Source organism: Hyperolius riggenbachi, chromosome 12 (genome assembly GCF_040937935.1).
Source record: "Hyperolius riggenbachi isolate aHypRig1 chromosome 12, aHypRig1.pri, whole genome shotgun sequence".
Lineage (NCBI taxonomy): Eukaryota > Metazoa > Chordata > Amphibia > Anura > Hyperoliidae > Hyperolius > Hyperolius riggenbachi.
Window position 1 is genome coordinate 209,190,694 of NC_090657.1, and position 5,662 is coordinate 209,196,355.

Consider the following 5,662-nt stretch of genomic DNA (forward strand, 5'->3'; position numbering starts at 1 on the left):
TGCTGAAGACTCTTTACAGTGTTACAGTGTCAATCTTATGTCTGGGAAAGGACAGACACATTCCAAACTAATTAGCAGAAGGACACATTGTATCGATTTTTTCACACAATTCATCGTTTTATTGTAATTGGGAGTAAAAACGAAACATGTATGACCACCATTAGAGCATTAGAAACAGAGAACCAGCAGGACAATTAGGCAATATGTATTGTTTAAAGTGTACTAGAGCTGACAACCTATGAAAGATTGAGACCCAGATTGATGTGACTGAGTAAGTTACCAGTGCTGATCGCGGCTGACCGGCAGACCGCGGGAGGATGGCGAGGGACTCACACATGCATATGGGGCTGGAGGAAGCGCCGGGTAAGTATCGATTTTTCATAGGTTATCAGCTCTGGTTTACTTTAAAGGGAGCCCAAGGTGAGAGGGATATTGTAAGGAGAACAGAGGCGCCAAAAGAATAAAATGTATTAAAAGCTTTAAAATTCCTTGGGAGGCGGTGGTGGACTCATCTCCCCGAAGTAGACATAATACCGTCAATTTTAATACAAACAAGTTTATTTATATACTCCAGTAAACAGTGCAACGCGTTTGGCAGGTATATTCCCGCTTCTTCAGGCAATAACAAATAGTGCAGTCTCAAGGTCACGATAAGCGCTTATCGTGACCTTGAGACTGTACTGTGTGTACTCCTATTTGTTATTGCCTGAAAAAGTGGGATTATACCTATGAAACGCGTTGCACTGTTTATTGGAGTATATAAATAAACTTGTTTGTATTAAAATTGACGGTATTATGTCTACTTCAGGGAGATGAGTCCACCACCGCCTCCCGAGGAATTTTAAAGCTTTTAATACATTTATTCTTTTGGTGCTTCTGTTCTCCTTACAATATCAGCATCCACCCCTGGTGGAGGGGTTGAATCCCCTTCTTCTCCTATCTACAGAGAGCGACATCTTAATCCTGAGTGAGGACAGGTCTAAATTATCTCCTCACATGTCTATACAGTGGTTACCTATACGGTAACCCTGACTTGTAAGTATATTCATTTATATACCTCTCATTACCCATTATTGTACAGGGAGTGCAGAATTATTAGGCAAATGAGTATTTTGACCACATCATCCTCTTTATGCATGTTGTCTTACTCCAAGCTGTATAGGCTCGAAAGCCTACTACCAATTAAGCATATTAGGTGATGTGCATCTCTGTAATGAGAAGGGGTGTGGTCTAATGACATCAACACCCTATATCAGGTGTGCATAATTATTAGGCAACTTCCTTTCCTTTAGCAAAATGGGTCAAAAGAAGGACTTGACAGGCTCAGAAAAGTCAAAAATAGTGAGATATCTTGCAGAGGGATGCAGCACTCTTAAAATTGCAAAGCTTCTGAAGCGTGATCATTGAACAATCAAACGTTTCATTCAAAATAGTCAACAGGGTCGCAAGAAGCGTGTGGAAACACCAAGGCGCAAAATAACTGCCCATGAACTGAGAAAAGTCAAGCGTGCAGCTGCCAAGATGCCACTTGCCACCAGTTTGGCCATATTTCAGAGCTGCAACATCACTGGAATGCCCAAAAGCACAAGGTGTGCAATACTCAGAGACATGGCCAAGGTAAGAAAGGCTGAAAGACGACCACCACTGAACAAGACACACAAGCTGAAACGTCAAGACTGGGCCAAGAAATATCTCAAGACTGATTTTTCTAAGGTTTTATGGACTGATGAAATGAGAGTGAGTCTTGATGGGCCAGATGGATGGGCCCGTGGCTGGATTGGTAAAGGGCAGAGAGCTCCAGTCCGACTCAGACGCCAGCAAGGTGGAGGTGGAGTACTGGTTTGGGCTAGTATCAACAAAGATGAGCTTGTGGGGCCTTTTCGGGTTGAGGATGGAGTCCAGCTCAACTCCCAGTCCTACTACCAGTTTCTGGAAGACACCTTCTTCAAGCAGTGGTTCAGGAAGAAGTCTGCATCCTTCAAGAAAAACATGATTTTCATGCAGGACAATGCTCCATCACACCCGTCCAAGTACTCCACAGCGTGGCTGGCAAGAAAGGGTATAAAAGAAGAAAAACTAATTACATGGCCTCCTTGTTCACCAGATCTGAACCCCATTGAGAACCTGTGGTCCATCATAAAATGTGAGATTTACAAGGAGGGAAAACAGTACACCTCTCTGAACAGTGTCTGGGAGGCTGTGGTTGCTGCTGCACGCAATGTTGATGGTGAACAGATCAAAACACTGACAGAATCCATGGATGGCAGGCTTTTGAGTGTCCTTGCAAAGAAAGGTGGCTATATTGGTCACTGATTTGTTTTTGTTTTGTTTTTGAATGTCAGAAATGTATATTTGTGAATGTTGAGATGTTATATTGGTTTCACTGGTAAAAATAAATAATTGAAATGGGTATATATTTGTTTTTTGTTAAGTTGCCTAATAATTATGCACAGTAATAGTCACCTGCACACACAGATATCCCCCTAAAATAGCTAAAACTAAAAACAAACTAAAAACTACTTTAAAAAATATTCAGCTTTGATAGTAATGAGTTTTTTGGGTTCATTGAGAACATGGTTGTTGTTCAATAATAAAAGTATTCCTCAAAAATACAACTTGCCTAATAATTCTGCACTCCCTGTACATACTACACTATATTGGGCTCTCTGTGTTCCCTTCCTTTTTCTGAGAGGGATATGAGGCGGCCATATTTATTTCCTTTTAAATAATACCAGTTTAATACCAGTCTTCCTGCTTCTGTGTCTCTAATAATTTTAGCCATAAACCCTAAACAAACATGCAGCAGATCAGGTACTAATGGCCCGTACTCACGGGCTGCAGAAGTGGCCTGTCGCCAGCACACGTGAGCGTGTGGGCGACAGGCCGGCGACAGCTCCTCGCCAGGTCCCTCCGCGTACACACGCGGAAGAGGGACCAGCGGCGAGACGGAAGCTGTCGCCGACGTTCCTCCTCCCCCCGCCGGAAGCTCCATTTACCACAATGGAGGTTGCTGTCGCTAGTCCGCGTACTCACGCGGACTAGCGACAGTTGCGGGGGAGGTGCGGCGGCGACTGTCGCCATGCGATTGAAACTTTCAATCGCATGGCGACATGAGCGACGGGCGACAGTTCGGGGTGCGCGCGCGTGCGACGGCCCATACTCACGGGCGACCTGTCGCCGCAACACGCGCGCGCCGCGTGTTGAGGCGACAAAAGTCCCTCGTGAGTATGGGCCATTAGACTCAGCTGACTCATGTTTTACTGGAATAGCCATATGCTAATTTCAGGGTTTTGACACTACTTTTGCCAGAAGATAAGCAGGACTGCCAGGCACCTGGCATTGTTTACAAGTGAATAAACATGGCAGCCTCCATATCCCCCTCACCACGGGTTCCCTTTAAATAGGAACTCCAGTGAAAATAATGTCATGAAAAAGTGCTTCATTTTTACAATAATTATATATAAATGATTTAGTCAGTGTTTGCCCATTGTAAAATATTTTAAATTCCTGATTTACATTTTGACATTTATCACATGGTGACATTTTTACTGCTGGCAGGTGATGTAGCTGCTGCTTGCTGTTTTGGCAGTTGGAAACAGCTGTAAACAGTTATTTCACGCAATGCAATGAGATTCACAGACAGGAAACTGTCAGGAGTACCACGGTCCTCAGAGTTTCTTGTGGGCGGGGTTTCACCACAAAATCAGCCATACAGATCCTCCTGATGATCCGTTTGTGAAAAGGAATAGATTTCTCATGTAATAGGGGGTATCAGCTACTGATTGGGATGAAGTTCAATTCTTAGTCACGGTTTCTCTTTAAAAGGAAATAAATATATCAGCCTTCCTATACCTCTTACTTCAGGTGTCCTCTTTGAAGAGGCAATATAGTGCCATATAATAGAATGCTGTAAATGATTCAGGATACCCACTTTAACAGTAATGTTCCTGGTTTCAGCATCAGAAACACCAACTATAGATATACAGTAAAACCCCCATTATCCAACACCAACGGGAATTGTGTAGTTTCTGGTTGCTTGAGAGTCAATGTTAAAAATACGTCTAGCTAAAAAAACAGTACCATACCCCACACTGTATACTTACCATAAACGCTGTATTCATGTTGAAATCCAGTAATTAAAAACAAATGAAGAAAAAGGACAGAATAAAAGTGTACCAGAGACAAGGGGGACTAAAGGTTTTATGCACAACTGGGGCTTCATCCAGCCCCCGGCGCAGATCGCTCCCACACCGGCATCTGAATGATCCTAGATTCTCTGGTAGCAGCCACGTTCTCCGCGGCCATTTAGCGCAGTGCAGCCAAACGCGTTACCCCATCTCACTCTCACGGCTGGGAGCGATCTGCGCCTGCGCACTAGTACTGAACTCTCCCGGCGAGGGGAGTGCGGTGGGTGCGCAGCTGGCCCACGCATGCACAGTACACCCGACTGGCCACGTAGAACAGGGCTGCTGCCAGATCTAGGAGGCTTTGGACCGGGGCGAGGAAGCGATCTGCGCAGGGGGCTGGATGAAGTCCCAGGTATGTATAAAACTTTCAGTCTCCCTCGTCTCAGGTTCACTTTAATTTAAAGGACAACTGAAGTGAGACAAATATGGAGGCTGACATATTTGTTTCCTTTTAAACAATACCAGTTGCCTGGCAGCCCTGCTGATCTATTTGGCTGCAGTAGTGTCTGAATAACACCAGAAACAATCATGCAGCTAACCCTGTCAGATCTGACAATAATGTCAGAAACACCTGATCTGCCGCATGCTTGTTCAAGGTCTATGGCTAAATGTATTAGAGGCAGAGGAACAGGATATTTTATTTTTATTTTAGTATTTATATAGCGCCAACATATTACGCAGCGCTGTACAGAGTACCAGTATATTGTCTTGTCACTAACTGTCCCTCAGAGGGGCTCACAATCTAGTCCCTACCATAGTCATATGTCTATGTATGTATCATGTAGCGTATGTATCATAGTCTAGGGCCAATTTAGAGGGAAGCCAATTAACTTATCTGTATGTTTTTGGGATAAATAAATATGGCAGCCTACATATCCCTCTCAGTTCAGTTGTCATTTAATGCAACAGAGGTTTATTACTGTATAAGGAAGAGTAAACGTAGATTGGTGCAACTTGAAAAGCCCCCCAAAATGTTCCTGGTTGCTTGAGATTTCTGATTAATTAGTTCTGCATAGCGGCTTTTACTGTATATTGGCAATAGCTGTATATTGGTAACTAACTCCACCCTCCTTGTGGTGCTTGGCCTAGGCTGTTACAATATGAGGAATTCTACTCCCACAGGATTCTGGGGGACCAGACATTACTTTCACTGGCTTCAGAATTCTCAGAAACAAAACATTCTGTAGAGCTGCACCTGACAGGGATGTCGCCACCTGTTATATACATTTGAGAATGCAAATCAGGGTGAGACAAACTTCTCCAAAATTCTCTGTCGCACTTTACGTCAAATTTTACCACATGACGACATAGCATCTTCTGACGTGACAGCGTGGATGAGCTTTAACGCGTGCACTCTCATAGATAGAGAACAGTCTTCACGCGTTCCTGCTGCTGTGACCGTGACGTCAAGAGATCAGGTGACTAGGGGTGGGAGAAGGCGGGTCCGAGGGAGCTGGTTGCCAGGTAACAGTTTC

The 5,662-nt window shown here is 44.1% G+C and overlaps 1 protein-coding gene across 4 annotated transcripts in view; it reads right to left on the reverse strand.

Annotated features, from left to right (window-relative positions):
• The window catches only part of LOC137541808 (actin-related protein 2/3 complex subunit 1B-like), a 71,929-nt gene extending 66,328 nt beyond the window's left edge, over window positions 1–5,601 (reverse strand). Inside the window, exon 1 of one of the 4 annotated variants that reach the window (XM_068263323.1) lies at window positions 5,484–5,601. The gene's annotated coding sequence lies outside the window, so the exon portion shown is untranslated. Of the gene's footprint in view, window positions 1–5,382 lie in introns of all 4 variants that reach the window. The other 3 variants (XM_068263325.1, XM_068263322.1, XM_068263321.1) reach the window with 3 other exon arrangements.
• Between the last annotated feature and the right edge of the window lie 61 nt (window positions 5,602–5,662).